An 11,429-nucleotide genomic window follows, 5' to 3' on the forward strand; every position below is an offset into this window, starting at 1 on the left:
TTTCATTTGGTTTCGCTGACATTCCCTACCTCCTAGCCCACCATAGCAAACTCCATGCAGGTCTCCACATATGCCATACACTCTCTTACTCCTGGGCATTTGCATGTGCTGTGGCCTCTCACTTGGCTATCTCCTAGCATACCACCATATTCTTTCTACATGACTGCCCCAAAAAGAGTTAATTGCCCTGTCTGTGTGCTTCCCTAATACTCTGTTCTTAAACCTACCTATTAAACACTTATTAGACACTTATTAAAGTGGCTTAGGATTTTCTGTTGATTTGTCTACCTCTGTATCTTTTTTTTTTTTTTTTTCTGAGACAGAGTCTTGGTGTGTCACCCAGGCTGGAGGGCAGCAGTGCAATTTCAGCTCAGTGCAATCTCCACCTCCCGGGTTCAAGCAATTCTCCTTCCTCAGCCTCCCAAGTAGCTGGGATTACAGGTGTGCTCCACCATGCCTGGCTAATTTGTTGTATTTTTAGTAGAGACGGGGCTTCACCATGTTGGCCAGGTTGGTCTCGAACTCCTGACCTCAAGCGATCTGCCCGCCTCGGCCTCCTAAAGTGCTGGAATTACAGGCGTGAGCCACCGCACTCTCTCTGTATCTTAACTGTAGGCCACCAGAAGGTAAGAATTGTCTTTTACTTGTTTGGTCCTCAGTGCTTGCCATTAGTCTGACATTAGATAGGCACTCAATAAATGTTTTCTGAAGAAAGGAAGAATGGAAAGTCCTCACTCATCATTTAACCTTCATCTTTCTTAAGAAGAAGTGATGGAAATATCTATTGACTCTGATATTACTCTGATGTCAGCCCTTCTTGAGCCTGCAAGAAGTAAAGTGAACAATTCAGGGCTCTCTGACTAACAGAGATGATGGAAGCAATTGCTTGTCCTTCCTGCTGGAGCCCAGAAATAACTTGAGTGAATCATGCTTATGTTCCTGGTATGCATGCCATGAAAATGGTCTAAGAACTCCTAGCAACTCTTCTCAAAATTAAGACAAATTTCAGTGTTGGCTGCCTAACGTGTTTTCTGGCACATATATTTCCAAGCTCCACACCTGGCAGAAAGATGGTATCATAAAATTGAACATGATTGTGTTGGACAAGTAAACTGTGCTTCTGGTAACATAAGCACAAAAGCTACATTTATATTCTCATTCACTGAGGTATGTAGTGGTGACTAACAAAGATATATCTGAGATGGGTGTGAGTCCAGGGCAGGATTAGGGCCTAAATTTGGCTGCTGAATGCATGTCCACTGACCTTTTCAGTATCTGGCAAACTTTACTTTAAAAACAAGGTTGATCTTTAAATTATTAGTAGAAAAATCTTAGCTAAGCAGCGGTCCCTGCCCAACCTCCTCCCACTCCCAAACAAGAGAATAATGGTCTCTGTCTTTAAAAAGTTACAAACTAGCCTCTAAATAGGTAGGAACCACATGGCAGATCATTTTTAAATTTCCAGAGCCCTCACTTAGAAGTTTCATATCAGTAAGGAATTAAGTTCTGTTGTGAATACAGAAAACCCTGAATATATAGAGGCTTAAACAAATTGGAACCTTTGTGTTTCTCTTGTCATAAGTTCAAAGGTAGAAAATCCAGCTGGTAAAGCAACTTCAGAATGCCATCAGGGACTGTTTTGTGTTGAATTTTGCCATCTTAAAAGTTAAGTTGAAGTCCTAAGCCCTGGTACCTGTGAATTTGACCTTTTTGAAAATAGGGTCTTTGCAGATGTAACCAAATTAAGATAAGGTTATTAGGGTGGGCTCTAATCCAACATGACTGGTGTCCTTATAAGAATCCAAATTTAGATAGAGTCACTCAGGAAGATGGCCATCTGAAGATGGAAGAAGAGATTTAAGTTACACTCTAGCAAACCCAGGAATACCTGGGGTTCCCTTCTAAGGGGCAAAGAAGGATCCTTGCCTAGAGACTTCAGTGGATGTGTGATCCTACCAACACCTTGATTTCAGACTTCTGGCCTCCAGAACTGTGAAAGAACAGATCTCTGTTGTTTTAAGCCACCCAATATTTGGAGCTTTGTTCTGGAAGCCCTGGAAAATAAATACAGGGATGCAGGATCCTTCCATTTTTCAACTCGGCTGAGCTCTCTTTGCCTCGTACTCACATGATGGCTGGTCCACCTTCAGCATCATGTTTAAGTCCCATGTAGGAAGAAAAGAAAGGAAAATAAACAAAAGGCATCCACCAGTGAGATCTACCTTCTTTATTTTCCTGAAAATTGGCATTTTATTTGAAGAGAGAATAAAAATTATTTACATTAATATCTCTACGTGTCTTTTTTAATTTTTAAAATAAACTTTATTTGTTAGAGCAATCTTAGTTTCACCACGAAACTGAGCAGAAAATACAGAGTTCCCATATACTCCCTGCCCACACATGCATAACCTCTCCTGATGTCAACATCCCACACCAGAGTGGTACATTTGTTACAACGGATGAACCTGCATTGACACATCATTATCAACCAAAGTCCACAGTTTACCCTAGGGTTCACTCTTGGTGTTGTACATTCTGTGGGCTTTGACAAATGTATAATGACATGCATATACCATTATAGTATCTTACAGAGTAGTTTCACTGCCCTAAAAGTCTTCTGTACTCTGCCTATTTATCTCTTCTACCTCCAGCCACATCCCTGGAAACCACTAATCTTTTTACTGTTTCCATGGCTTTGCCTTTTCCAGAATGTCCTAGAGTTGGAATTATGCAGTGTGTATCCTTTTGATACTGTTTGGCTTTGTGTCCCCACCCAAATTTCATCTCAAACTGTAATCCCCAGGTGTTGAGGGAGGGACCTGGTGGGAGGTGATTAGATCATGGGGGCACTTTCCTCCATTACTGTTCTCATGATAGTGAATGAGTTCTCACAAGATCTGACCGTTTTATAGGGCAATTTTCCCTGCTCTCTCTTGCACTTGCTCTCTCGCCTGCCACGATGTAAGACATGCCTACTTCCCCCTCCACCATGATTGTAAGTTTCCTGAGGCCTTCCCAGCCATGCAGAACTGTGAGTCAATTAAACCTCTTTCCTTTATAAATTGCCCAGTCTCAGGTAGTATCTTTATAGCAGTGTGAAAATGGATGAATACACCATTTCAGATTAGCAGCTTTTACTTAATAACATGCACTTAAAACGTTCCTCCATGTCTTTTCATAGCATCATCGTTCATTTCTTTTTTTAGAATGAATAATATTCCATTCTATCAGTGCACCACAGCTGGTTTATCCATTTCACCCAATGAAGGAAATCTTGGTTGCTTCTGAGTTTTGACAATTATGAATTAAGCATCTGTAAACACCTGTGTGCAAGTGTTTGTGTGGACATAGGTTTTCAGATCATATGGGTAAATAGTAAGGAGTGTGATTGCTAGATCGTATGGTAAAAGTATGTTTAGTTTTGTAAGAAATGGCCAAACCATCTTTCAAAATGACTGTACCAATTTGCATTCCCAGCAGCAATGAAAGAGTAACTGTTGTTCCACATCCTCTCCAGCATTTGGAGTTTTAGTGCTTTGGATTTTGGCCATTTTAATAGACATACAGTAGTATTTCATCATTTTAGTTTGCAATTCTTTAATGACATGCTATGTGAAGCATCATTTCATATGCCTATTTGCCACATCTTCTTTGGCAAGGTGTCTGTTCAGTCTTTTGCCCATTTTTACATCAAGTTGTTAATTTTCTTATTGTTGAGCTTCAAGAGTTCTTAGTATATTTTGGATAACAGTGTTTTATCAGATATGTCTTTTGCAAGTATTCTCTCCCTATCTCTAACTTATCTTCCCGTTATCTTGGGAGTCTACTTTCTTTTTTATTTTATTTTATTTATTTATTTAGAGATGGAGTCTCACTCTTTCACCCAGGCTGGGGTGCAGTGGCGTGATCTCGGCTCACTGCAAGCTCTGCCTCCCGGGTTCATGCCATTCTCCTGTCTCAGCCTCCCGAGTAGCTGAGACTACAGGCGCCCGCCACCACGCTTGGCTAATTTTTTGTATTTTTAGTAGAGACAGGGTTTCACCATGTTAGCGAGGATGGTCTCAATCTCCTGACCTCATGAGCCACATGCCTCAGCCTCCCAAAGTGCTAGGATTATAGGCATGATACTTTCTTTTAAAAAGCTTTACTAGAAGCCTCAACCAGTAACTACTACTTCCATCTCATGATCACCCCATGAGCAAGGGTGTCTGAAAATGCATTATTTTGGCTACACACACTGGAGGCACATATTAAATCGGGGTTCTCTTAGTAAGGAAGAAGGAGACAATAGCTATTGAATGGGGTATTATTTCCATTTGGGCTGGCATAACAAAATACAAGAGGATGGGTAGCTTATAAACAATAGAAATTTATTTCTTACAAAATGATTTCTTTAGAAGGTAATATCCTAATAATTTCTTTACCAAGCTACAGAAAGCAAGCTAAGAGTCTATCAGACACAACAAAACCTCACCCAAATAGCTGAGTGTAGCACCCATTCACTTTGCTTCTTATATCTTATTTCTAAGCTTGAGGCAGAAATGAAAGGTTTGTGCTCATAAGGCATAGGAGCTACAACCTAGATTACCTATATTTGGGTAAAAGAAATAATAATAAACTCTCTGTCTACTCAACTTTGTTGATTCCATGACTAGATTCCTAGACCAAGAAACACAAAAAGTAAAAATTTAGCTGATTTTAGACCTCCAAAAAGAGTAAGGAAAATAATTTAGTCATATCTTTCCAAAAAACTATTTGTTAAAGTCTTGAAGGTTGAAAAGCATCATGGAAGACATCTTGAATTGATGTATGTTCTTGAAATTGGTCCCTGAGTGTTAGAGGTTCAGATGATTTTATGATTTACATATAAAAAGTGTATTGCAAAGTTAATGGAGCAAGGCTGGATGGCATGAAGTTTTATATAAAATAAAATACATTTAGCATTCAGGTAAGAGATAATGTATCTATTTCATTAATCAAAGTTACTCCCACAATATATACAGCAGCATATAATGAGATCTAATCCACTCACCAAGAATACCAAGATATAAATCTATCAGATAGGTTAGGAGAATGGGCCTCTATTATAAATCAGATGTTAATAGTAGTTTATGGTTTCTTAAAACGCAGGCACTGTTTTTGAACTGATCTAAAGAAACTTGCATGGAAAAATTTGCTTCATAATGATATAAACTGTAATGCTTAGGGGTCCTGTTCTCTGAGTCATTCTGATTTTGGTTTATATGCTGCTGAATTAAGCATTGCTTCAGAAGAGCGAGTCATGAGACAATGAGCGGGAGATCAGGACAGGGACACTGGAGGAAAAAGTAACTGGCAGCTTGTCCTGAGGCTCACCGGCTGTACAAGCTTCCACACACCTGCCAGGGAAATTTTAAAATGTTGATTGTATTCATAAATATATTTCAATGGTTTGACATTTGAAGATACAAAAGTGGAAGCAGGGAAGAATCTCCTTCCTACTCCTGCTCTCAGACACCCCTTTTTTTTTTTTGAGACAGAGTCTCACTCTGACACTCAGTCTGGAATGCAGTGGCACGATCTCGGCTCACTGCAACTTCTGCCCCCTGGGTTCAAATGGTTCTCATGCCTCAGCCTCCCAAGTAGCTGGAACTACAGGCATGAGCCACCATGCCCAGCCAGCTACCCTTTTCTTAAGGTAACTAATGTTATAAATTGTTAATGTACTCTCATAACATTGTATTCATGGATGCATGTATGTATTCATGATTTGTTATTCATCTCATTTAGATTAAAAAATTAATTCATATCAACGAAAGGTGAAGAGAATTTGCCATTTGGCACAGGCCAAACATTTTGGAGTTATCCTCCCTTCCTTCCTGCATTCCTTCTTCCTTTGCTTCCTTCCTTCTTTTTATGCCCTATCTCAATACATCCCCCATATAATTGGTCTTCCTTTCAAAATATATGTAGATTTCAAATACTCCTCACCACCTACACCTACATCATCCTGGCCCCAGATACCAACATCTCTCACCTGGACTATGTCAACAGCTTGCTTGTGCTTCTCCTTGCTTCCTTCCTTGTCCCCTTTAAAACTAGTGTGGTCCTAGAGCAATCCAAGTCAGATCACATCACTCCTCTACTCAGAACTTTCCAGTGGCTTCCTACTTTACTTAGAGAAAATATGAAATCCTTACAATGGGCCACACATCCCTTTATCATCTGGCCCTACATTTCCTTGATCTTACCCATCAACTGCTCTCATCCTCACTCATTCCCCAGTCACACTGTCCTCCTTGCTTTCCTTAAACTTATCAGCCTTACTCCCATCCCACCAGCTGTTCAGCTGTTTCCTCTGTCTGCAGCCCTTCCCAGCCACCTACATGGATGGTCCCTCACCCCCTTCATCTACTTGTTCAAATGGCACCTTCTAGGTGAGGCCTCCCTAACCACCCTGCTTAAAATGTCAGCCTCCATCCCAGCCCCTGTATTTCCCATCCACCTTACCTGGGCTTCATAGCATTTGATGCCTACTAAAGTACTGTGATTTACTTGCTAGTTTTGTTTATTTGCTGTCTCCCTTCATTCGAATGTGATAACTATGAAGGGAGAGATTTTTGTCCATGTGGCTCACAGCTGTGTCCTCAGTGCTCAGAACAATGGCCAGTAAACGTATGTTAAGTGAATAAATTTCAGACACTCTAGGAAATCTTTCTACTTTCTTTTGCATAAAATGTTGTTTCTAAATTATCCCTTCCTAGGCCACATACAGAACAAAGTTGACAGTACTCAAAAGTTGGCTGACTACTGTAATAATTCTGTCCCTACATATTCTCATTCTTGAGAGAAAAGTACATTTGCTTTATTTATGAGGCACAGAGGGTCATTGCTCTGTAATTATGACTACTGAGGACGTGTTAGGGGTTGAATTGTGTCCCCTCAAAATCCATATGTTGAACCCTCAGCACCTCAGAATGTGACCTTATTTGGGATAAGATTATTGCAGATATAATTAAGATGAGGTCATACTAGAGTAGGGCGGGTTCCTAATCCTGTATGACACAGACATACAGACAGAGAGCACCATGTGAAAATAAAGACAGATCTACAAACCAAGGAATGCCAAAGACTGCCAGCAAATTACCATAAGCTAGAAGAGGGGCATGGAACAGTTTCTCCTTCATAGCCATCAGGAGGAACCACTCCTGCTGACACCTTGACCTCAGACTTCCAGCCTCCAAAACTGTAAGACAATGAATTTCTGTTGTTTGAGCCACCTGGTTTATGGTACCTTGTTATGGCAGCCCTAGGAAACTAATATAGGACCTATGGAACTGTGGCATCTTTTTGTTTTTGTTTACAAGTGGTTCACATAACTGGTGCAGAATACCACTCAACAAACATATCAAATGAGCAATGGGGAAAGATCGCCATGATCAGCTTCAAGGAGGACGGACAAGGAAGATGGGAAATAGAAAATCAACATTGGACTGTCATTCCCACCAGAGCATTGACCATGTCATTTAATATTCAGTTTCCAGCACAGAACCTGATTCTGATTCTCAAGATGCATTTGTTGAGAGAAACTGAATATCGGGCAGAGCAGGCAGCTCTATGCCAAGCAAGAGATCTTAGATGGGAGATTGTGGTGCTGGGGAGCTGGTGTTCCCTGATCCATTCACGATGTTTAAGCAACCATTCTGATTTCACATTGCCAGGAGTCTCCCTACCGACAGGACACCCAGGTTCTGTGTCATTACTTGAGTTTGCTTTTACTTAGGTAGATAGTATGTGGTTTTTAAAGTATATTTCTAGGATTATTGGTAGGAACAGATTTATTTTACATTTAAACAGCTGGCTCAATATTCATTTAAACTCAGATGTGTAATTCTGTTGTTAAATTATTATATTGTGTTTCTAAAAACTTCACTTTCTTAAAGGCTGATGTGAATACAAAACCTTCAGAAAGATTGTTTGAAGCCACAATGGGTGTTCCTAATAGATTGCCTTTCTTGGTTGGTTATTTTACAGTAGAGGAGAAAATGATGCTATTGTCATGGATTAAAATATCATGTTTTAAATATCATTGCTATTAAATATCAAGGACACAGAAAACCAAAATAGGACAAAGATTTAGGATAAAAGAAGTGGGATCCAATATAATATTTTTGAAATGTGCTTATTCATTTGAGTTTAGAATGCATGTGTCTGGACAACTCAAGTAAATTTTTTTTTTCCATCTGAAATACTCGTATTCTTATTTTTATTTTTTGAGACAGTCTTGCTCTGTCACCCAGGCTGCAGTGCAGTGGCACACTCTCGGTTCACTGCAACCTCTGCCTCCCAGATTCAAGCAATTCTTATGCCTCAGCCTCTCAAGAAGCTGCAATTACAGGTGCACACCACCACACCTGGCTAATTTTTGTATTTTAGAGACAGAGTTTTGGCATGTTGGCCAGGCTAGTCTTGAACTGCTGACCTGAAGTGATCTGCCCACCTTGGCCTCCCAAAGTGCTGGGATTACAGGTGTGAGCCACTGTGCCCGGCCTCCATCTGAAATACTCTTAAAAAGAAATCGTGACTTTTTATGCCTGAAATTTTTAAATGTCTCTATCGTTCATCTGTGGTTCACTAAAAAGGGCCATAATTCCCTGATTATCTATATCTTGAGAAGTGTGAAGTGTGATCTAGTCGCTCTCCTCCTGACCTGCTGACCAGTGACTGCTTTGACCACCGAAGTATGGCAGAAGAAATGCCATGCCAGTCTGTCTGGTCCTCTTGGACTCTCAGTTACCATCTGAGAAGTCTGACAGGCCTGCTACCATACATTGAGGGGACCCTAGGTAGCCACATAGGCTTGAAAAGGGAGAGAGATTGAGAGAAAGAGAGAGATGGCTGGGCCCTTTTCCCATCTCTTCCAGCCCCTAGCCATTTGAATTATCCCAGACATTGTTGAGCAAAGACAGTCTCCACTGTACCCTGTCCAAATTCTAACCCACAAAATAGACATAATAGACCCAGAGTGAGACATACTACTCGTACTAATAAATTGTTTTAAGCCACCAGCATTTGGGGTAGTTTGTTATGCATCAGTAGGTAACTGGGCCATCATCTTTCTCGTATAGATAGCTTCAGATGAGATCTTGTAACTTCCCAGGTGTTCTCTTTATGACATCTAATAATACCTCCAGTCTTCAGAATTGGAATTTCTTCTTGAGTTATATTATGCTTTCCGGCCCAGCATATACTGATTAATTTCTTGTCACTCAGAAATCATCTGTTCAAACTATTGATATTATTTACTTGAAACCAAAGGTGCCAAAACACTATTTTGTATACTTTTTCTCTTGGTATGGCATGAGTATTATGCTCACTAAATTATTTAAAAGAAAGTACGTGCATCTGATATGAAGATTTTCTTTTAATTGATACTAGGAAAAAGTAGACTTCTCATTAGCATAAACAGTTTTCCAGTGTCTCTTGTAATAGAAATTGCAGTTGGCTCCCAAGAAGTGTAATATAGTATGTGTTGATAAACATGATGAGCAACTGGACTTGCTACCCTCTTTGTATGGCCACCAGAAACTATATAATGTGCTTCATAAATGTTTGGCACATATTAAATTCTCAAAAATGCTACTTTTTACCATTTCTCCCTTCTTTTTCTTTTTTGCTGCTATGTAACATTTAAACCTTTGAAAACCCAATGCTGGTTAAAACCATAGTCTATTGCGCGTATGTGTTTTAACCATTTGCAAGGTGAGTTTTAAAAAGCAACCATTTTCGTGGCTAGCAGTTAAAGAGAAATTAGAGGTACAGTATAGTATTAAAGGTAATAGATTTGCAAAGTTCCTCTAGCATTTTGCATTTAGAGGGCTTGCATCAGAAGCTTCCATTGAAGTCAATTCATTTTCCTTTTAAAAGAGATGTATTTAGCACATGAAATTGAATTTACTTGCAAAATTCACTCTGTATCCTGAGAATTAAGTCAGAAGACATATGCAGCAGTTGTTTAATGTGCCAAGAAAACAGGGTGTTTGTTTGTATTCAGTATAAATAAATTACAAATACTTACATGAACATGTGAAAAAAATTCTCTTTAGATGAAGTCAATTGTGCTTTATGTGTTTAAGGGTTCTTTTAATTAAATGAGTTTCTTTTGCCCTGACAAAACAAAACAGCAAGGACATTCCACACAGGAAAAATTATTATATTTTAATTTGAATATAAATTGAGTGGTAGAAGAACACCAAATTATTTTGTCTCTCCTAAAAGGGTAGAATGGAGGGCTTACTTACACACATACCAGGCTCTTTATGTCTCAAGTGAACAGGGGTTTATAGCCCTGGTCTTTAACTGCATTTACTTTCAATCTCAAAACCACTACAGGCTTTAGCACAACTCATAATAATGGGTGGCCCCTGTCCAAGAGGAAGTTCAACGTTGGCATGCTGGCCAAGTTAAGAGCCAGGTATATGCATTAGCAGACTTCATGGGTTTTTGCATAATACTTCACTCAAATGATTGCTATAAATGACTCCAAAATTCATACTCAAAAATGACTGTAGGACTTTTAGTAGGAATACAAAGGGTACAGTGGGAATTTACAGCCGTTCTGTAAGGTTCCTCAAATTTTGATTCTGCTTTGCAAGGTACATGAACTTGACGCCCCTGGGAACCATTGCTGTAGAGAATGTATCAGGTTTTTAGTACAGAGGTCAGCTTTTCACTCACTTTGTCACTAGTATGCTCAAAGAAAATTTGTTGGGGCATTTCTTCTCATCCCTGAGATAAAAACAATTGCCCAAGTTTTTTCCTTTTAAATACTTCGACCCAGAGATAGACGATTCTCATCTGTCTAGAGGTGCTCTCAGAATTGCTCTCGTTCTGTGCAGTACATTTCAATAGTGCTATTTATATTAGTTCTCTGAAGCAAAGCATCATATATAGTGGCAAAGCCGTCCACAAAGTGACACATGAAACTGGATTTGCAGTCGGGGCAGCTGATCTAAATCATTTTTTGTTTCTCATTGTAAAAGCCCCTTTATGAAATCCACAAGCTTTTGCCAAGCTCTTCAAACAGTCTTTTAGCCACCACATGAGTTGAGTTCCTGCCTCTGTGCCCTGACTGATTGCTCAGGCAGCTGCGTGGGTGGCTTCAGAGTTGCACTGAAGGCTTTTATGTGGTTTTTTTGGCTGATGGGCTATTTCTACTGTCTTGCCCCTATGGGTAGCATCTCAAATTTGACTGGCTGTGATGAACACATCGTTAGTCATTTGAGAAAAATATCTGGTGAAAATGCCCTGTGATGTAAATACAAATTTGTCTTCTTTCCCAGCCTGGAAAATTTTCTGCCTCAGAAAATTATAAAGGACTTAGAAGAATTAGATTGTGTCTCATTTTAATGAATAAAAAGCCAGCAAAAACATCATCATCTTTGCTGCAT

General features: G+C 39.6%; 1 pseudogene; it reads right to left on the reverse strand.

The window, feature by feature from the left end:
- LOC107974053 (small ribosomal subunit protein uS12-like) overlaps positions 1 to 10,664 on the reverse strand; it is a 29,555-nt pseudogene extending 18,891 nt beyond the window's left edge.
- Positions 10,665 to 11,429: the final 765 nt, after the last annotated feature.

Source organism: Pan troglodytes, chromosome 3 (genome assembly GCF_028858775.2).
Source record: "Pan troglodytes isolate AG18354 chromosome 3, NHGRI_mPanTro3-v2.0_pri, whole genome shotgun sequence".
Lineage (NCBI taxonomy): Eukaryota > Metazoa > Chordata > Mammalia > Primates > Hominidae > Pan > Pan troglodytes.